This window comes from Protopterus annectens, chromosome 1.part1 (assembly GCF_019279795.1).
Source record: "Protopterus annectens isolate FY-2018-M chromosome 1.part1, PAN1.0, whole genome shotgun sequence".
NCBI classification, from domain to species: Eukaryota; Metazoa; Chordata; order Ceratodontiformes; family Protopteridae; genus Protopterus; species Protopterus annectens.
The window spans coordinates 1,653,026,632-1,653,049,262 of NC_056726.1; positions in this window are offsets into that span (position 1 = coordinate 1,653,026,632).

The window sequence follows — 22,631 nt, forward strand, 5'->3', positions numbered from 1 at the left end:
CCTTAAGGCCAGCTACACAATAATATGTCATAGAAGCAGTGCCAGACAAATAGCAGTGTGATATAGCAACCACTATATAAGGACAGACTGTCAATACCAATGTGCCATACTGACAAAAGACAATGCCACCTCTAAGTAGTGTATGCCCCCTATAGGTATAAGTCACAGGGTATGACTGACATGTCTTTAACACAGGTATATGACTGGCTTGCTGCCGTAATCCCTATTCCCCATATCTCTATCCTCCTATCTGATTCCTATTACACACAAAAAACAGTTACATATTTGCTAGAGTGCAGTACTCTTCTGTTGAACTGTGTGTCCGGTAAAGTTTCACAAAGGTGTGCTCTGTGTGAGTAAGGTCTCATACAGAATGGTTGCACAGTCAGCTGCCTACCATTTAAACATGCTCCCCATCAGCAGGTGATTACCTCAAAAACAATATGTGGTTCTGAAATGCTAACTGCAGCCAAAGCAGCTGAATTGCACTATCATTAGGCAATGACATGCAACCACTGTGCAATGCATAAGGCCTTCATGTAGACCTGGGCCCCTTTCATTGCTGTTGAGATGAACACTACTGGGGTGAGGAGACTACATTGTTGCTGAGTAGTGTACCACAAGCTGCAGCTGCTGCTGCTGCAGGTAATAGACATAGAAAGAGAGTGTGAACACGTTGGAGGACAACACACTGTAGGTATATCTGTGTCAGCTGTGTCAGCCTTGTTGCAGTGCCAGGGTGAGGGTACCCTTTACGCTCCAATTAGGGCATGTGTTTAAGGTATGTATGTTAGGCAAATGAGTCAATAACAGAGTACTAGGCAACATATAATACTGCTATATAGATATGTGAAGTGTGTCCCTAACTGTCCATATTCATTAAGGATATCCACACCTCCAGGCTAGTTGCTCAGCATAATGTAGCCGAGGTTATCCAAGTGTAACTAACTCTGGGCAAAACTGCAATCAAAATTGTAGCTTGCTACAGATCACCCACCATGCTCCAGGATTCCCACTCCTCTTTTCTTGATGTACTGGAAAATATTAGGGTTCAACCAAACTCCCTAATAATGGGCAATTTCAACTACCCCACTATTAACTGGGAAAACTACTCATGTACCAACTCCTTTGCTCAACGCTTTCTGGAATTCATAAACTCCAGTGCCCTGGATCAACTTATCCACACCCCCACTAGGGGCAACAATATCCTAGATCTAGTCATTACCAATATGAGTGAAGTCAATGCCTCATTGGTCTGATCCGACTATAAGCTAATTACCCTAGATATCCACATCCTACCTCCACCCCCCCATTAAGGAAACCATTGTAAAAAAATTTCTCCAAAGCCATCTTCATGCTTCTTAAGACAGAAGTGATGAACTTCATGACACCCATGCAGATGGACAATACTGTTACGACTACTGAATCTTACACAATTGCACTTTATAAGCACTTACATGAGTACATGGATCATGCTATCCCTAACAGAACCAAGACGCTATCCTCCAAAAAAGGAAGCCAATCTAATGGTCCCCTGCATTAAACAAACTGTACAACAGAAGGAAGAAACTCTTGCAAAAGAGGGTAGAATCCCACGAGTGGAGGAGCTCCCTGGTCAGCCTCAGTAAGAAGCTGCGATCCCTGATAAAATCCTTCAAAGCTAGTTACGAAAATAAAATCTCTGATTCTAAAGACAACCACAAAGCATTCTATAGCTATGTCAAGAATCACAACGGCAACACTCAGATCTGCTCTGAGTTACAGCACAATGGCACTAAATATACAGATCCATCTGATATTGCCAATATCCTGGCAGATAGGTTCAGTGCTAACTTTACCCCCCTCTCACTCCCTAAAGAGCCCATCTCTATACCAGAAGAATGCAAAGTTCCTGTAATCATGGCTGCACAGGTAAAAACCACACTCTCCAAAGACAAGAACACAGCATCCATGGGACCAGACAACATCCCAGGCTGCGTTCTACAATAACTACAGAATGAACTGGCACCCCGCCTAAGTACCATGTTCAATCATAGCCTCACCTCAGGCTTTGTGCCTGTTGAATGGTGCACAGCAATAGTTGTCCCACTCCACAAGGGGGGAGCCATCACGGACCCCGGGAACTACCGCCCCATTAGCCTGATGAGCATGGCCTGCAAGGCCATGGAACATATCATCATGGAACTTATAAATAAAGACATTGGTAATCTCCAAACTCTGGATCCCACCCAGTTCAGGTTTGTAAAAGGCAGATCATGTCTCTTAAATCTGATAGACTTCTTTGAAGCATTCACCAAAGCTGTAGACAAGGGTAAGGTGGTTCACACAGCCTATCTAGATCTTGCCAAGGCTTTCAACACCATCCCTCACTCTGGAATTATAGATAAACTCACTAAACTAGGTATAAATCCCTATGTCACAAGATGGGTTGCCAACTGGCTCACTGACAGAACACACACTGTGAAAGTAGCAGACTCCAGATCTGACTTCAGACCAGTGACAAGTGGAGTACCACAGGGTTCAGTCCTGGGTCCTCTCCTGTTTGGTATCTACCTCTAAGAAGTACAGGCTAACACAGAAGGCCTTTGGCTAATGATGTTCACAGATGACTGCAAACCAGGAGCCATAATTGAAACTCCTAACAATGTGGACATCCTACAAAAGGGCCTCACTGAGACAGATGCCTGGTGTCAAAGCCATGGCCTCAAGCTCAATGCCAAAAAGTGCATTGTCATCCCTTTTGGTAAAAACTCTGCACCCATGAACTACCACATAGGCAGTAGTATACTTAACACTGAAAGTGTGATAAGAGACCTTGGGACACAGGTGGACAGTAGTCTATCCTTTGATAGTCACATCACCACAGTAGTCAGGAAGTCCTTCTACATGGCACACCTCATCACAAAAGGTTTCTCATCCAGGAAAAAAGAGGTCATTATTCCCCTCTACTCATCACTCATTAGACCCATTATAGAGTACAACGCCCCTTTTGGTATGTACCTCACAAGACATCTACAACATATGGAAAGGCCGCAGAAATACCTCACAAAGAGGATTACTGGCCTCAAACGGATACCCTATGCAGACCGTCTAAAAATACTCCAGCTTTACTCCATCACATATCTCCTACTCAGAGGCGATCTCTGCCTAACATACAAGGCTATGTCAAACCCAGAGCTTTTGGACATGCTCCACTTAAAGAAATCCCAATCCCTCCAAGCTACATGCTCTAGGGACCTAATCCTTGTCACCACAATAAACAGAACATGCTGGAGGGATAGATTCCTGTCCCAGAGACTTCCCATACTCTGGAACAAACTACCTACCCATATCAAACAAAGCTCTTCATTAGCAATCTTTAAGAAAAATCTTGATGATTGGATGGGAGATAGGAAATTCACCCCGGGGATCACTTCTGTGGCTCTGCTCGGCAGGTGCACAGGAAAATAATTTTCTTGGGTGGTGAAAGTTAGGGTACCTTTTTGGCTAGGCTTAAATAGGCCCTTGGGGCAATTGCCTGGTCCCTACCTATGGGCATGTAAATGTAATGGGGTTGGTTAGTCCAATCTATGGCATAGTGGCCCATAAGTTTTTACTACATCTCTATAGCTTTACCATAGCATATTCAAGATGTAGCTGATCCCTAAGCTGTAGTCTCACTACGCCACCTCTATATAACTCTCTGCTTCCAGAATGCACCATCCATTACTATAACACTCTTGAAATAAGTGCCTATTTATAATTTTTTTCTTCACTAGGTTAGTTTGCCACAACTATTGCCACCTAGAAGCACTGTAACTACCTGTCATGTATTTTACTCTTGACTAGTTTCATCCTGTTTTCAGTTATTTTAAAGCTATAATGTTTTGCTATTTGTATTGCATTTTTATCTTCATTGTGTGTTAAAATATCTTACTACTAACACTTATCGACTAACACTTTTGTTGAAGCTTTTTCCCCGGGCCTATGCTGAAATAGGGTTTTACGTCCAGTTGGAATCTCCCAGTAAACAAATGTAAAATAAATAGTGCTGATGAACACATGCCTGCTATTGAGTGTAACACTGTGTGAGATCTAAACACAATATCTGTGCATAAAATGGGCTAACTCACCCATAACATTTTTGTGTTCTTGGGGAGAGAGAAAGAGAAATTGTGAGCATTATGTGACTGATACTGAAAATACAGTGCTACATAGCAGTGGATTCGAACACAGATCTGTGTGTGGCTAAATATACACTGGTACAAGGAATTAACAGACTGAGCTACAGAGGCACTGCTGACTGCAGGCTGACTGTTACTTTTCTGGAGATCACCTGGAAACATACTAAGAATTGTGCAAAACAAGTTACAGGACTTTCTTCTAGCATTCTAGTACTGTTACAGTGTTATTTTAGACTGCAGTGACAATAGAACACTCAAGCATGGTATACAGTCACACCGCATATATTATTACAGCTTTATTCCATTTTCAACAATACTGGTGAACATATATTTTTGGGGTTTTTCTATTATATAATGGAAGATGCAATCTTTCGAATGCATCTTGATCAAACCTGAAAGCACAAAAAAGCAAAATAACGAAACGGCATATAAGCAATTTCTTTCTCCTGGAAAGAAATTGCTTGGCCACCTCCGTTACTTTGCCATTTTCCTGCCTCCATATCAGGGGTTGTGGGGGCAAAGCCACCACTTTATATAATATTTTGAAGTTCTTATTTTTATTTATGTTTTTGTGGAACAGATATTTTTTCCCTGGGAAAAAAAATCGCTGTTCCAAGTGTTCGGGATTGTAAGTTTTCACTTACATGGGGTCGATAAATCAGCGTTCGCTTTTTTAAGCATTGACTGATTTAATACAGACCCAATATTATTGCTGGTTTGAAATATATGTAAAGTCCACACATGATATCTGGCCATGGAGTGGACTACCTCGCTTATATACCTTTATTACCTAAAGTCTGTGGAAGACAGAACATTATGTGACCAGTATTGGATTAGAGACAGCCTTAAACAGTACTATGAATTAAGCAATACAGTTTGCAGCCATTAGATTTCCATTCTGCAGCTATTATAGTGTTATACTTGACTGCTGCAACCTTACCTTACAGACACACTGCATACAGCTCTACTACAATGGTTATGACAAGGCAAGTCTGATGTACACCATTTTCCATGCTATTATTGGTATTGTTTTTTGATTTTATTGAACTACATTTGTTATTATTCATTTATTACACTACAGCTCTAATTCCACATTTATTGCACTAAAGCTCTAATTCCACATTTATTGCACTACAGAATTTATTTTATATACTTTATTGCAGTTAATGCTTTACTCTTTCTTGCTTATTGCACTACAGTTGACATGATACATCCATACTCACCATGCTCATGGTGCAACCTGGCCAGGCACCTGGCATGAGATTCGAGATTGCAAAACCTCTCAGCTGCAGCTGATGGGAGAGAAGCACACCATTATGCATACCAGTTTTGCAGTTGCAGATATTCAGATTAAATATTGGTAAAACAAATAAAAAAGTACTTACATATTTGTGGGGCTTTCCCTGCCCTCACTTCTTGGACCCAGGTGTTCAAGGTCCCCCCTCTTTCACCTTTTCAGGTAGTCATGGTGGTGATGACACTGCTCACTTGTGCGGGGGATACCAGTAACACTGCTGAGTTTTCTGGTTAGCTAGTCCCAAGGCTCCGCCTTACTCTGAGCCTTGGAAATCACCCTGCAGCAGCCTATCATATGGTTTTTGATAAGGAGCCCAACCATGATCCTAGACTCCTGAATGTCCCACCACTGTGACCAAAAGTACACACCTTCTCCAACACCACCAGCCATATTGACAGATGATTGAACTCCAATGGATCCTGCAGAATTCCAGCCTTGTAAACTTAATATAGGCTGTTTTCCTGCCCTTACATGTCATTGAGCAACATTCAAAAAAGTGCTGCATTGCTTAGCACCGAACAAACCAACCAAGTAGAGCTGAGTAGCTCGCAAACATGCACAATCATGGTTTTAAGTGAAGCTGAGTACAGTGCAAACACTGGCAGCCATTACCATGTTTATGCAGTGCTTAGCAAGTTTGAGAACAGTTACGCAGAGTGAAACACTAACCACATAGTTCTGGACTGGACACCACCTCTGCACTTGGCTCTGCCAAGACAAGCAGATCACACTGGGATATAGCAGTGTTAGCAGCAAAGGAGATCATTTTCATCATCTGCAAAATAGATAAAACATATGTAATTCCAGCTTTTAGAATGACTCTGCAGACAGTGTGTAAATACACCAACATATGATAATGAATCTCAAACAAGTGAAAAAATGGACTATTATAAACAAAAGTTACACTATCTCTCATTACCATCGCATTATTATTTCATTTGCTTAAGTTTATTTGTGGTAATTGTGCATTACTGTAAATGGCATCTAAGAATTGCACCAGCGCTATGCTTGTTCATGAATTATGCTGATTCATGCATTCACATAATAACTATGAATACCACACTGTATATGCTTTTCTCCCACTAACCACTAATCTCATATTATTGCTCATTTAGCAGATTATACAATTCAAGATATTTCAATGCTTTGAGGCAAAAGTCAGGATTTTTACTTTGATATTTTGTTCCACACCTTTTACTAGATAAGTGCTTGATGACAGAAAAATCAAGGAGTTCATGGTGAATTCTATTTAATGTTCAGAAAGATGCAAATCATCATGATGATATGTGCCCCATAACTGGATGCTCAGGCTCAGGCAGTGCTGAACTCTGCACTAATGCCTACTATATACTTAAAATGCACGTGCAGCTTAGACTCACTGACTTCCAAAGTCAGGGAAAACCTAGAATATGTTACCACTCTCAAGCTTTACATAAGACCATAAATCAGGAATCAATATGAGCTCAGAAATTCAGGGCAAGTTTGTAGGCTTATAGATAATGTCTCTGGCAGTTGGTGCATAGGTTGAGGTTGTGAGCTAGAGCTCCTATGATAGAGGTTTAATTCCATCAGCCCTTGTTTGCCTACTGTGCAATCTTGAGCAAATTGCTTAATCAGACATTGCTCCCAAGTTACCCTTGAATATTGACTCTATGCCCAATGGGCCTACCTGATTAACAAACAGGCATTATTATTAATATCAAGCCATACACAAAAATGCATGCACTATGCATAGTGAAACACAAGCTACTGTGAGCTTTCAGGTCATCATGATTTAGGTAGAAATTAGCAGAAACTGTCTTACAAAAGATGCATGAATTCTCTTAGCAGCTATGTATATGGAAAACTAGGGAGTACTTTTCAATTCATCATAGAAAATTTAGTCTAGCATAATTTAGCAGTTAAAGAGTGCATTAACATGGGAGTAGTGGTTAGTGAGAGAAATGGATATGCACTATAGTATTATTATGTGAATGCATGAAGGCAACTAGCACAATTCATGCATAAGTGCAGCTCTGGCTCAATTCACAGAGGCCATTTACACTAATGCACATACCATTTAATCACGGATGCCCTGAATATTATGAAATGCATAGATTTTTCCTGCCACATACTATTTTTATTATGATAATAAAAGAATACTGAAAAAAGAACTCACACAATAACATATTCATGGGAAATGGTGGCTGCTGCCCCCTGATCTTCCCATAAGAAGGGTTTTAAGCTATACAATGTTGTTAAGGACCTCATTTGGGAAGAGCAGAGAAGCAGCAGCCCCTTGCAGGTATCAGGCAGTAGTATATATAATTTGAGTCAGAAATGCAAAAGCTCTATATAGTCAATAAATATAACACTTGGAGTCTACTCTAGCTTGCACCACTAAAAAACCAGAATTTTGAATCTTTTTTTTTTTCAACTAGAACCAGTGTTTGAAAGAAAAGAAGGCAGAAAAGCCACCACAACAACTAAATATAAGCTCAACAATCTTCTGTTGTAATATGTAGTACAGCGGAAGAACAGATGCAAGGGATCAGACATGATGGATAGCGTAGTGAGTAAGGTTTTCACCTCATAGACACATTGTAGAGGGTATGATTCTGAACTCAGGTTATTGCCTAGGCTTAAAATGACCCTTCAAGGTAGTTGGCCTAGTCACCTATGAGAACTGAAAATAGTATGAGGTATTATCCATGAAGGCCAACAAAGTCCATGTATAGATCTCTCTCTCAATCTCTCTTTCTCTATATATTACAAAGCAGGCTGGTGTTACAAGAAACAAGGATAAAATGTATTCTTAAGCGTTTTCGTTACCAGATTACAGTTGACTTCTTCAGAAAAAACAGAGTGCCTCAACCCCACTCCTTAAATACTCATTACAAACACATTCCAAACCAATTTGTAAAAAACACCATAGGCTTTTAAAGGTACAGACTCCCTGTTTGCTCCACAATTATGCATGCAAGATAAAAACAAACTAACTATAAAACATGATTCAACATGTACTTTAAACTTAGTATTTTGACAAAAAATCATAAAGTGAACAGTTGAATAAAAAATCAGCAATTAGATGAAAAAATCAACAATTAGATAAAAAAATCTGCTTTTAACCTCAAAAATCTGGTTATTGAAACCATTTCATTCAACCCTGGAAAAATATTGGCATTGACCCTTAATTGCCATAACAGTTCTTTGTATTCAAACCAGTAATCCATAGGACCTCCTCTCTCATCCATAGTCAGCTGTTCAAGAACTGTGAATTTAAAATTGTGACCTAGGTGGATATTGATGTGCTTGGCCAGTGAATTTTTTAGGTTCATTTTCCTAATGTCATATAAATGCTGGTAAATACGTGTACAAAAGGCATTTTTGGTCTTGCCTATATAAAAACAGGCACACTTCTGACAAATACCAGCATATATGACATTCTTACTGCTACAGTTGTACTTATACTGAAATTTCACCCATCCATATCCGTTAAGAAAATCACTGTCACCTTCCTAAGATCCACAAGAATATCTCGCACCCACCCTTAAGACCAATTGTGGGTGCAAAAGGAAAGAAGACTCTCCCAATAGCTAAGTTTTCAGACATACAGTTAAAGAACTGTTTAAGTTCTTTTTCACATATCATCAGAGACTCCTGGGATTGTCTAAAAAAAATAAAACAGGAATACTTTGGCAATGACATTATTTTTTCCACTATAGATGTGAAGGATTTATTTAATGTAATACCTCACACAGAAGGAGTGGATATGTTTTATGATTTTTTTATGTCAGCATACCAATTTTTCACATACCAAAATTTTGACTCTGAGAACTTTGATGGAACTTGTTTTGGAGAATAGTTTTGTAATCTATGGGGGTCAATTGTTCAAACAGAGTACAGGTGTGGCTATGGGTGCAGCCTGTGCCCCAGTTTTGTGAACATAGTCCTGACTCAGTGGGAACTTTCCATAGTTTTTCCATCTACAGGGATGTCATGGTGTAAGTTTTATGGATGTTACCTTGATGACAACCTGATTTTGTGGAAAGGTAACCACGACCAGTTGGATGAATTTTTTTTTCCTCAATTCCAGCACTACATTTCTGGAATTCACTATGGAAACTCATGTCGATTCCATCAATTACCTGGACATCAGGATTAGCAAGGATTATACCTCTGCACAATTTTATTCTACCATATATCAAAAACCAACCTATTTGAACTCCCTTCTTCATTATGAGAGTGGGCATCCTGTACATCAGAAATGCTCCCTGGTTAAGGGGCAGGGAGTGAGGTTGGCTCCCATGACTAGCAGGATCGATGATCTTTATGCAGAAAGAGAAGTTTTATTGAATATTTTGGTACAAAGAGGTTATCCTGAGCAATATGTGTTACCTCTTCTTGATGAAGTGACTAGGAAGAGACTTGAGGGACATTTTTCTCCCTTACTAGGGATTGACATCTCCAGATTGTATGCTCCTTCGGAGAGCAGGGATTCATCCTCTGGTCATTTTCACCATGGTTTTATATTAACTTACACCCCTCAGTTCCCACTGATTCGGGACATTGTTTACAAGAACTGGTCTGTTTTGCCAGGAGACAATGCCATAAGAGAGAGAGTAGGGGAAGCCCCTGTGGTAGTGTACAGAAAGGACACCAGTGTTAAAAATGTCTGAGAGAGGAGGAAAGGTGTTAATACGGCTGGAGCATTAGGAAGAATGTCCAAATGCAAGCAGTGTACTCCCTGCAAGTATATTTTGGAAGGTGACAGTGTTTTTCTTAATGGATATGGATGGGTGAAATTTCAGTATAAGTGCAATTGTAGCAGTAAGAATGTCATATATGCTGGTATTTGTCAGAAGTGTCCCTGTTTTTATATAAGCAAGAACAAAAATGCCTTTCGTACATGTATTTACCAACATTTATATGACATTAGGAAAATGAATCTAAAAAATTCACTGGCCAAGCATTTCAATATTCACCCAGGTCATAATTTTAAATTCACAGTTCTTGAACAGCTGACTATAGATGAGAGAGGAGGTCCTATGGATTACTGGCTTGAATACAAAGAACTGTTATGGCAATTAAGGGTCAATGCCAATATTTTTCCAGGTTTGAACGAAATGGTTTCAATAACCAGCTATTTGAGGTTAAAAGCTGATTTTTTTATCTAATTGTTGATTTTTTCATCTAATTGTTTTTTTATTTAATTGTTCACTTTATGATTTTTTTGTCAAAATACTATGTTTAAAGTACATGTTGAATCATGTTTTATAGTTAGTTTGTTTTTATCTTGCATGCATAATTGTGGAGTCTGTACCTTTAAATGCCTATGGTGTTTTTTACAAATTGGTTTGGAATGTGTAATGAGTATTTAAAAAGTGGGGTGGAGGCACTTTTTTTTTCTGAATAAGTCAACTGTAATCTGTGATGAAAGCGCTTAAGAATAAATTTTATCCTTGTTTCTTGTAACACCAGCCTGCTTTGTGATTTCTCAGTTTGTGTTACTTGGTTGGGTGTTTAATATGTGTGTATATATATATATATATATATATATATATATATATATATATATATATATATATATGTATTATGTGTGTGTTAATGTTGATGTACATAAACACTGAGAAACATCACATCACCTTCTGTACTTTGAATATAACCTGCATCAAAAACGAAAATGAGCAAAGCAAGAGTACATCAGGCTTTCCTTCCATGATGTTGTTTGTCTTTTCAGCCTTTCCCGGTTAGGGGTCACCACAGCTGAACTCCGGTCTGCTAATGATTGGCAGTAGATTTTTATGATGCCGAGTTGCCAGCCCAGCAGCCAACCTTCAGCGAAGGCACACCCATTCATGCATGTCTTTCAGAGGCCATTTGCCACGGGGAGGACATGTAGACTCCACACAGAAGGCACTCCAGTCGAGAATCAAACAGGAGAACCTCTTGCTGTGAGGCAACAACGCTACTGCTGTACCACGTGGCTTTCCTTCCATGATCAGGAACCTAAAAGGAAAACCCTAAAATCTAACAGTAATTTCAGGCATGCATTGTCTGAATAGTGATACTGTTAGGGAAAGGATTTTTCATCATGTAATATAAAGGTCTGAATTTACTAGCAGTGGGATCTTTTGATTTAGGACATATGAGTAAGTGTCAAAGGAAAAATAACTTCAAAATGATTAACACACGGCAGGTTCAGGTTAAGGCACTTTAATCTTGCAGCAAGGAGACAAAAACGTGCTAATACAGAGTTTGTCTAACTAAAATCAGGAAATATGATCATCTTTATACATTTTCTAACAAGACATTGCCTACCAAGCTGACGTAACAGATCACAAGTTCTAACATCATTACTTCATAGCAGCTGTTTGACCATGATTTTCTGCTTGCACTATCAATTTTATGAAAAACTTCCTAAGAAAAACAACGTGGCCTTGATGACCACCGGTTAGATACAACTTCCCACTATGTTATGTTACCATTCAAGGTACTATAGCTAATTCGAGCACAAAGCAAGTACAGATTCTTCAAGAAGTCTTTTGTCTGATGTATCTCTTCTTTTCCACAGCTGTGCATGTTCTCATAATGCGAACAGAGCTGACTGTTCATATCCAATCACATTATAGAAAACAGTATTGTTCTATTCATTCACTATTCATTCATTTTCCTGACCTAGCAGATAGTCACCTGCTTCCCAGTACATTTCCAAAAAGGCATAAACATGAATTTTGCTGTGCTAGCAAATACTAGGTCATGGTGTATCTTGCAATTTTAGAAAGCATACTGCAGTTTGAAAAAGCATCGTATAATTTCATACAGAATTAAGCTGTACAGGTTTACTGCTGACCTCTCTGACGTTTCGAATTTTCCCTCGAGGCAAAGCTGCAGTGTGTTGTATGGCCGGAACCAGGTAACCCAAAAAACAACTGCCGGACCATTTCTCAGGTAGCCATTTGTATGCCTTTTTCCCCACAAACAAAATAACAATTCTCTACTTTAGTATTGATATATGCTTGCCTTGTGTGAAACAGTTTCTTATCAATGATAGAAAGTTGCTTCAAAAGAACAGGATTATGCTATATTTCACTAACAGTTTTTTGCATTTTCTCAAGATATGAGTCATAGTTTGTATCACAAATAGTTTCCACCTTATTAGCCTTAATATAACATTTATAAGAAACAGTCACATTGCAATTGCTCCAACCCACCTGAATAGTGTCATTTTTATAAAAACATACAATTCCTTTTTGTGTAACAGGTAGGTACAATGCTATTTTGTCTTGTGATTTTACAGGTGTAGTATCAAAAATCAAATTTTCCCAGGTCTCATTGACCCCTAGGGGGACAGCAGTCATTAATAATCCCCTGTATGCTGTTGGTATAGCTGTGCAAATCCAGCAGTTCGAAACATTAAAAGTTTCAGCATACACATATTTAATTGCTTGGTAAGTGTTAAAGTTTGGATGCCAGTCTATGAGTAATGCATCACATTTGTTCAGTTCAACTCGTGTGGCTGAAAAAAGGAAAGGCCACAGCAAAAAGATCATTGTTACCAGTATAGCTAACAGGATGATCATACAATTTTTCTGAGGTTGTTTTGCATCCCTGTTTACTCTATACATGGTCATTTTTATTCTTGTTGTATAACAGTAACAAAGTTTTTGTCCAGTTCAAAGTTCTTGACCAGTTTACAGTGCATCAAATGGATCCAGGACACACGTTCAGCTATCTTGACTGCAGTGGGTGTTGCCAGCAAAACTTGGAACGGTCCTTCCCACTTCAGAGAACTCCAATTTCTTTTCTTCACAACCTTCACCCAGATCCACGACCCTGGTTGTACTACTGCCTCCGATGGTCTGGTCTGTTCTTTATCTGAAACAGAATTTAACTGCAGAAGTTGTTTGTTATTCAAAAGTCACCTCAAATACTCTGCAAGTAAACTGTCAGCCTCCTGGTCTGCAGGCATGAGAGGTTTCCACTGAGGTATATAATATGCCCTCCCAAACAGTATTTCAAAAGGAGTTAACCCTTTTGCATTTGGAACAGTTCTCATGCTCAACAATACCAGAGGCAGACAGTGCACCCAGTTCTTCTGTGTCTCACTAATCATGTTCCTAAGTTTGTTTTTCAAAACCCCATTATGCCTCTCTACTAATCCTGCGGATTGGGGGGGTGGTATGCACAATGGTTCTTTAAGGAAATTCCGAAATAACTGCTCAATTGTTGTAAGGTTTGATTTACAAAATGTGTGCCATTGTCACTATAGATCCTTTCCGGTATGCCAAATCTAGGAATGATTTCTTTAACAAGGACTTTTGCAACAGTAGCTGCATCTGGATTTTTGGTTGGAAAAGCTTCCACCCATTTGGAAAACATATCTATAATGACAAGACAGTACTTTTTATTTTCGCATTTGTTTAGTTCTATGAAATCCATACAGATAGTATGGAACGGGTACGGTGGTGTCGGGAAACTCCCTTGCTTAGGCTTTAATGCCCCTTGTGCATGATGCCTGTTACAAACATGGCATGATGCACAAAATTTTTTTGTGAAGTTTGTAAATCCATTTGTAGTGAACATACGTATGGTTCACTAACTGTACCATCCCCCCTGTTGAGACATGGCACTGCCCATGGCTCAACAAAGCTGCATATCTAAACAAGTTAGATGACAAAATTGGTTTTCTTTCTTTGGAGATGTACAGCCCTTCCTCAAGAATTGCTCCTCATTTTATCCATTTCTGTTTTTCTACATTTGTAGTAAGTGTCTGCATTGTTTTTAACATTTCTAAATCTAAAATCTCAGAAGGTTGTAATTCTTCACTCAAAAGAAATACTTCTGAAGCTGAAGCTGCCTGTTTTGCAGCTATATCAGCTCTCGCATTACCTTTTGAAATCTTATCCTGTTGTTTGGTATGAGCTACGCATTTACAAATAGCTACTTTCTGAGGTAACTGAATAGATTCTAACAAATCTAAAATAAATTGTGCATGATTAATCGGTTTACCAGTAGATGTTATCATTCCTCTATTTTTCCATTGCTGCGCAAAAACATGTACAGTAGAAAAAGCGTACTGGCTGTCAGTAAAAATGTTCACACATTTACCCTTTGCCAAGGTACATGCCCTTGTCAAAGCAATCAATTCTGCTGCTTGTGCAGATAAGTTTTGTGGTAAAGACTTTGCTTCTAAAATCTCAGTATCAGAAACTACTGCATACCCTACTAGATTCTGTCCTGTAGGACCCTTTTTGCATGAGCCGTCCACATAGTATGTCACCTTGGCATCATACAAGGGAACATCCGTGAGATCTTTTCTAGGTAGTGTCTTTTGCTCAATTTCCTGCAGGCAGCAGTGTGGTTTGCCATCTGCAGGGGTTGGGAGCAAGGTTGACGGATTCAAAGTTGTGCATCGTTCAATTGTCATATGAGGTTGGCTCAACAGTATAGTCATACAAGAAAGATGTCTAGCAGGAGAAAGATATGCTACTTTTTCTTGCAGTAAAATAATCGAGACTGCATGAGGCACTCTCAATGTGAGAGGGTGGAATAACACTACTGAGGCTGAAGGCTGTACTGAAATTGAAGCTGTGACTACTGCTTGTACACAGTGGGGTAAGGATCACGCCACTAGGTCCAGCTGTGATGAATAATAAGCTATGTGGCGTTGTTTATCCCCATGCTGCTGTGTTAACACTGATGTAATGTAACCTTGTTTACAATTTACAGTTTGGAAAAAACGTTTATGATAGTTCGGTAATCCTAAGACTAATGAAGATGCTATTAATTGCTTCAGTTTGCAGAAAGCTGATTCTGCTTCTGGTGTTCATTGTAATAAATCTTGTGCTGCCATAGGTTTCTTGTATATCAAGTTGGTCAGGGGAACAGACTCCAAGGCATAGTTTGGAATCCAACTCCGACAGAAATTAGTTGTACCTAGGAAGGACATCATTTCCTTCTTGGTAGTCGGTTTGGGTGCTTGTAAAATTGCTGTTTTCCTGTCTTCATCTAATATTCTGCCTTCTTTGGATATTACATATCCCAGGTATTTAACCTGCTTTCTCCAAAGCTGCAATTTGTTTTTGTTTACTTTATGTCCTTGTGTGGCTAAAAATTGTAGTAATGCTATGGTATCTTCTCTACATTCTTGCTGGGTGGGGGCTGCCAGCAGAATGTCGTCTACATAAAGTAAAATTTGGCTGCCTTTCGGTGGGATAAATCCCACCAAGTTACTTGCCATTTCCTGTGTGAATATTGTTGGGCTCTCACAATATCATTGTGGTAGTCACGTATATGTATACCTTTTCCCCTGAAATGTAAATGCAAACCAATGTTGGCTGTCAGGGTGTATCGGTATTGAGAAGAACGCATTGCTAATATCTACCACAGAAAAATACTTCTGTTGAGGTTTTAAATCATTCAGTAAAGTGTGTGGATCCGGCACCATAGGTGCTCTAGGTATTACTGCGTCATTTACAACTTGTAAATCTTGGACCATATGCCATTCTCCATTTGCTTTTCTAACAGGAAATAAGGGTGTGTTACATGGTGAATTGGGAGATTCTACCAGTACCCCTTCCTTAAGTAAAGCTGCTATTATAGGTTTGATTCCTACCTCTGCATCTTTTCTTAAGGGATATTGTCTCTTCTGTGGCCTAAATGCTGATTTTGGCGTGATAGTAACTGGTCCTGCTGTACGAATAAGTCCTACATCTGATTTCCCTGTTGACCAGAGAGTTTCTGGTATGTTTCGTAAGGCTTTTTCTTCTTCCTCTAGTAAGAGTGCTACTCAGCTGTCCTCACTTGCCTGCAAGTGCACAGCTGGGTGTGTCTGTGTTATCCAATTCAGCTTCTGCTTTTGTACTCCCTGTTCTGACAGTTCTAATTCTGTCTGTTTTTCCCACCTTGTGACTTTTTCTCCTAGGTCTGCCCACTTCACATTCTTGTTCTTAGTCAAACTGACATGTGGTAGTCGATTAGATTTATAAAGTGTTAGGAATTCCTGGGGCAATGAACAGCTAATTACACTGTTCCCTTCTGTGTCCCAGTACAGATTACATAATACTAATCTGTTTGCATGGTTTTTAAACAGTTCCTGCTCATATTCCTTATCAGGTCCTGGTGTGCTACAATAATACAGAGTACAGTGCAACAAATGCTGTTTATCAGTATCAAGGGAAGGGGATTTACTGATGGCTACATTCATCAGTTCTTCGGTTACTGCCCATGGGCCAGTCATAACTAAGTCCTGGCTGTACCAATAAAATGTTTCACCCTCCGGTCGCACCACAAAAGTATCCATTTGTCGCTGTGCTTCCATACCCTGCATAGTTGGTACTACTGCTATGCCAAATATCTGCATCAGATCTCTGCCCAAAAGGTTTACTGGGCATTTTGCAGAAACGACAATTTTGCTTTTCTGGGTCATCCCTGAAACAGGGTCAGTTATTGCTATGTTGTAGGAGAGTGGCTCCCGATACAGCTGTCCATTAGCTGCTTTCACTAATATGTAATCAAGTGATTCTGAATTTTCTGGTAGTTTGGAAGGATGTATCAGAGTCCGTGAAGCCCCTGAGTCACACAGGAATTTAACTTCCCTCCCCTCTACCAGAAGTGTAACTTCCGGTTCTGTGTCTGCTAAATAGAGCTCTAGGCTCAATAATGCCAAGTCTAAAATTTCACCTTCTTCACCATCGGTGATTTCTTGTACTTCCTCTATTTCTCCTATCACATTCACTACTCCCTCTATCACATTTGCATTTGTCTTTTCTTGGTTATTCCCTTCTAGTGATTCTTGACTATCATATAGTCAGTCCTCACTCTCCTTATCTGCCATGGCTACCTTCTTGTTTTGCCTGCAATCCCTTGCTAAATGTCCCTTTTTCCCACATTTAAAACATTCACCCCTTTTCTTTCTCTCTTCAAACTCTTCTGATCGCTTATCAGATTGTTTGTTTCCCTGGGCATTTTTCTTGCCCTTCTTCCTGGACTGTACTACAAAGACTTCCGCTCTGTCTTCTACTGCAAATACTTGGGTTTTCTTTTTCTTTTTACTGTTAAAATGCCTTTCGGCATGCCTAGCATATTCAAGTAGTGACTGTAATCTACTTGTGCAATGGTCTACCATGTGCTTTGTAATAAAACTGCTTATAGGCAAAATACTGCCTTTCAAAAATGCATTCTTTAATTGTTGCTCATATGGGGAATCATGTGTTTGGTCTTCAGGTACCTGCATACCGCAATGGTTATTAAAACACTCTAATAATCTAGCATAATATCTGTCAACAGTTTCACCTTCCTGTTGGATGCATTGATTAATGCAAGTCCAGTCTGCCCTAGGCTTCCATTTCTCAGAGATTCGGTCTGTTAGACCTTTCACTCTGTTATCCAGTTCCGCGTTGCTATGTGGGAGTGGCTTATGTTCTGCGTCATGGGGATTCCAGTTGCCACTGATCATGTGCCAATCTGGACCTACAATCTGTCTGACTACTTTTTCTACTTCTTCTCCGTTCAAATGATAACTTAACCTCATGCCCTGTAAGTCTTCTAAGAATTTTCTAAAATTAACTTTTGGATGGGGAATTCCCTCTGTGGCTTTCCGGATGTCTTCCGGTGTCCACGGTCTATATACTAGAAGAGTTGAGTCCTGTCCTGCCTGCGGATTTGGTACTTTTATGAGTGGACATATCTCTTCTTCACTCATAGCTCGTGAATTTTTATTTATTTCATATAACTCAATATCCCCCCTTGAGTTACATGTTCGAGACCTGGTCTCGATGGGATCTCTAACATATGGTCCTGGCTTCGCGGTGACAGCCGGGTATAGCGGAGGTGGACCAGCTTGTCCACTCGCTTCATATTCTGGTGCAGAAAGTGGAGGGGGTGGAGGGGCTGGTGCCATTACTAAATTATTGTCTTCTTTATCTAAAAACATAGCTTTTGAATTATTACTTTTTTGTTCCCTACGGTTTGCTTCCTCAATCCACCTATGTGCCTGAGGAACTCCCAATTGGCGTTGCTTTTTTACCTGACCTTTCACGTCAGCTTTAAGCTGTTTGACAAGTTTAATAAGCGAGGATTTTTCTAATTTGCCATCAAATTCATATTTATTAACCCATTTTGCATAGTATCTAATATTGTCGGCACGCTGTGATTGCATATATTTCGCATCTTCGGTTAATGGTGGATCTCGGGATCTTTTTGTGCACTTATTTCCCATGTTGTCTCAACTTAGTTAGAAATTGTTACATAACCCTTCTTATCATGTGGTACCATGATTTCTCTTTTTCACAGTTTATCTAGAATAACTGCCTACCTATCCTGTTTCCCTGATCTACGACAAGACAGCAATCTTTTTTGTCCCTGATTTATAAAAAAAATCTCCCTGACAAAAACAAATGCTGTAACAAGTCCCTGATCTGAAACAGAGAAAAGGTAAATTCCTCCTTACCTGAGCCTCCGTGATTGATCCTCTCTGGCTCGTATACCGACTCGTCCTCCAGTCACAGATCAGAAAAGTGGCTGGCCTCTTTTGAACGACAATTCAGTCAGAGGTCTTTCAAAGCAGAAGGACCGATGTGGTCTCTTCCCCGTACGGTTTCATGCCACCTGGCCCATCTGACCTGAGGCGAAGAGAGAGAGTTCCGATCCGAAGGACCAATCTGTCAAAGGAAAAATAACTTCAAAATGATCAACACATGGCAGGTTCAGGTTAAGGCACTTTAATCTTGCAGCAAGGAGACAAAAACATGCTAATACAGAGTTTGTCTAACTAAAATAAGGAAGTAAGATCATTTTTATACATTTTCTAACAAGACATTGCCTACCAAGCTGACGTAACAGATCACAAGTTCTAACATCATTACTTCATAACAGCTGTTTGTCCATGATTTTGTGCTTGCACTATCAATTTTATGAAAAACGTCCTAAGAAAAACAACGTGGCCTTGATGACCACCGGTTAGATACAACTTCCCACTATGTTATGTTACCATTCAAGGTACTATAGCTAATTCGAGCACAAAGCAAGTACAGATTCTTCAAGCAGTCTTTTGTTTTATGTATCTCTTCTTTTCTGCAGCTGTGCGTGTTCTCATAATATGAACAGAGTTGATTGTTCATATTCAATCACATTATAGAAAACAGTATTGTTCTATTCATTCACTATTCATTCATTTTCCTGACCTAGCAGATAGTCACCTGCTTCCCAGTACATTTCAAAAAAGGCATAAACATGAATTTTGCTGTGCTAGCAAATACTAGGTTAGGGTGCATCTTGCAATTTCAGAAAGCATACTGCAGTTTGAAAAAGCATCTTATAATTTCATACAGAATTAAGCTGTACGTAAAATAGAATGAAATGTGTTAACTCTTTTAGCTTCTAATAAGCACTAAACATATATATTAATACATATTTTTCTGACAGTAAGAGTAATTTCAGCTTGCCTGTGTGTGTCTCACTCACTCATATCAGGGTAAGAGGCAGAAAAAAGGGGGGATTAAGAAGATAAAGAAAGAAAGGAGAAATACAGTATAAATAAAGTGGAAAGATGGGCAAAGGCAATAAAAAGAGAATATAGACAAATACAAATAAACATAGGGAGAGAGGTAGACTGTGGGAAACTGTAGTATAGAGATGATAGCACAAATGTTAGAAGAAATGTGAGATGGGTAGATACGTCCACTCAGGAAAAAAAAGAAAAGACAGAAGAAAAAATAGAAAGGGAGGCATTCAGCAAAAGAGGCCAGGCAGGAGGAATAAGTAAAATAGGCAAACACATTGATGGGGGTAGGTACGGACTGTACCAAAGGGAGGTTAGTAGGGGGTGTCTGCCTATCCCAAGAGAAGGGGAAGGGGAGAAACCAGAACTTTAAAAGTAATGACCTGGAATGTTTGAGGAATATCAATCCCAATCAAGACACGTAGAATTATCAAAAAATGTATCAGAGAAGAGGTTGATATTTGCATGCTGCTGGAGGCAAAATTTAAGCAATTGGGACTAGAATAACTGACAAAAGTGACTACCCAGTAGGGGTAGAAGGTCACATGAAGGAGCAGATAAACAGGGAGTTGTCATTCTATTCAGGAGAGGGATATCAATAAGAGAAGAAGGAGTAAGGAATAGTGAAGACTGGTGTTGGTTAATATGGATGGGGAAATAGAGGGATAGAACTGGAAACTAGGAAATATGTTTCTGCCAAATGAGGAGAGCAACAAATTCTTCAAAGGATTCTTTATAGCCTGGAACCAGTCAGTAACCCAGTTTAAAATATAATGTATTGAAGAAAGACTACAATGTGACAATACATGTGGATATGGACAGAAAGGAGTGGGGGGGGGGGCAAAGAAGGAATCCAGTGTAAGCAAACAAAAGGACTTAATGAGGAAATGAGTAATGGAGGGTGGTTTGACATAGGGACAGACAGAAAGAAAAACAATTCACTTTTACCACAAGGCAAATACTTCAGTGAAGCAGGCTAGACTAGTTTCAGGGGAGATTAGAGGGTGCAACAAAAGTAGTGAAAATAGAAATACTAGGCAGATCCATTTCTGACAACTCTCCAGTACCTAGCCAAACTACATGCTATAGCAAAATGCTGACTTTTTATTACTTGCTTCTTTACTGACATTGCAAGGAGTAGAAATCTTGTAAATATTCAATATTTAAGTGAAGGGAGCAACAGTAGAACAAACCAGGTAGAGTATGACTTAATGTTATATATGTATATACACACACACACACACACACATATATATACATATATATATATATATATATATATATATATATATATATATATATATATGTATATGGGTCCCCTTCACACGGTCAACATTTTAGAAAGCCAAAGACCATATGATCGACTTTTGAAATGTCGACCAGGTGGAACGGGCATCTCAGTACAGTGCGGAATGGAAAGAGTTCCTCACCCCAGGTGGGTGCAGGGGGGCTTGCCCTCTTGTTAGCAATGTTTAGGTAAGTTATTGTTCTGTTTTTTTCTTTTTTTTTAAATGTTCGACATTTCAAAAGTTGATCATATGGTCTCGACTATATGGTCTTCAGCTTTGTGAAATGTCAACCTTGTAAAGTAGATCTATATATATATATATATATATATATATATATATATATATATATATATATGTATATATATATGCATGCTTCCCCTTCACAAGATCGAATGAATGGGAGCTTGAAATGCATAAGCTCGAGATCAGAATCTCGAACTTCCATTCACTTGAAATTGTGAATGGGAAGTGTAGGGTCAGAAAAAAAAGAGTTCAGTTACCTTTTTGTCGGGGGCTACATCTCCCTGCACCCTTGCAGCTGTCATCTAAGAGCTGCGTGACCGCACTATAGTGGAGGACTGGGAAATCTTCTGTTTTGCGCTTATGCATATAGCGCAAAATGGGAGATTTCCCTTTCCTTCGCTGTAGTGCGATCTCGGAGTAGGAATATTTAAGTACGTTGGGTGTGGGGGCACAGCCCCCATGTGGGGGGTGCAGGGGGTGAAGCCCCCCTGCAAAAACATTAGGAAGGTGTTATATTTTTTTTTTTTTTTATTTCCCCTTCACATTTTCGAGTTTCTGTAAACTCGAGATTCTGGCTTCGGGGGTTATGAATTTCGAGTTTATAGGAATTCGATCTTGTGAAGGGGAGCCATATGTATGTATACACACACGCGCACACACACACACACACACACACACACACACACACACACACACACACGCACACACACACACACACACACACACACACGCACACACGCACACACACACACACACACACACACACACGCACACACACGCACACACACGCACACACACACACACACACACACACACACACATATACACGTGCAGTGGGGCTCTACTATGAAACCAATGAAGTTTAAACTTCATGGCCTCTAATCCTGGTGGGCCCCTGAAGCAACTTTTTTTTTTTTTTATGAGTGAATTTTTTAAACAAAATCAATGGAGTTTTCATAAGTGTTTGTTATTAAAACAAGGCTATTTTAGTGACAGGATCATAAGCCAATGGGTTTAAGTACTTAATATTGACCTTAAAAATTATATGTTAAAATATGTTCTAATACCCATTTTATGTGACCACAAAATGCCTCTGTAACTGGTCAAATTTCAAAATTTTCTTAGAAGCTTGCAATGTCTAAACCCCCAGCTGTATT